At 41.6% G+C, this 630-nt stretch overlaps 1 long non-coding RNA gene across 1 annotated transcript in view; it reads left to right on the top strand.

Moving 5' to 3' along the window:
- Positions 1-50: 50 nt before the first annotated feature.
- LOC104994871 overlaps positions 51-630 on the top strand; it is a 12910-nt gene continuing 12330 nt past the window's right edge. Inside the window, exon 1 of the long non-coding RNA XR_825998.1 lies at positions 51-318. This is a non-coding gene — a long non-coding RNA (uncharacterized LOC104994871). The remainder of the gene's footprint in view (positions 319-630) is intronic.

The following is a 630-nucleotide window of genomic DNA, read 5'->3' as shown; positions in this document are numbered from 1 at the left end:
TTAACATGTTATTGACTGGGGGGGTTTTGCAGAAACTTATGTCTATAATGTTAATACATCTCTGATCAATAATGTGTTAAAGTATTACCTCCCGATATATCTTTGAAATTTTGGTGATACAGGAGGTTTGACTCTGAGCTCAAATCTCTAAAGACTGTGGTTAAAAGGGAAGCTTTCCTCCCTTATATCAACCCCCTTTCTGCAACTAAATATCTGTCTTCTTGTTTGTTCCTAGGATGGTTCAGATTCTGCCAGAGGAAACCGAACAAAGCAGGAGAGTGCATGGCTATTCAGGCTGTGGTACAGCTTTGACCACAAGTATCCTTTTTAAGGGGCTTCCCTGTATTTGTGAAACACTGATGATGAAATTCTCTTGTTGGGTTGTCAGTGTGACTTCTGATGAGTAAGGAAAGATGTGTGCTTGCTACAGATGCACCCAGTCCTCTCTTGGGACACATGCAATGGTCATTCACTCAATCACGGGTAGTCATAACAAGCATCTCCCTAGCCAAGAGGAACATGCACATCATTAGGGTAGCCAGCCCATAGCCTGGTAGACTCACGTGGCTTTTCAGAGCTTTGTGTTCAAGGGAAATATGCCTATGTAGGTAAATTAGTTAAAATTACACT

This window comes from Bison bison, unplaced genomic scaffold (assembly GCF_000754665.1).
Source record: "Bison bison bison isolate TAMUID 2011002044 unplaced genomic scaffold, Bison_UMD1.0 scf7180017850428, whole genome shotgun sequence".
NCBI classification, from domain to species: Eukaryota; Metazoa; Chordata; class Mammalia; order Artiodactyla; family Bovidae; genus Bison; species Bison bison.
Note: the sequence above shows the minus strand (reverse complement) of the source record. Positions and strands in the feature narration are given on the sequence as shown.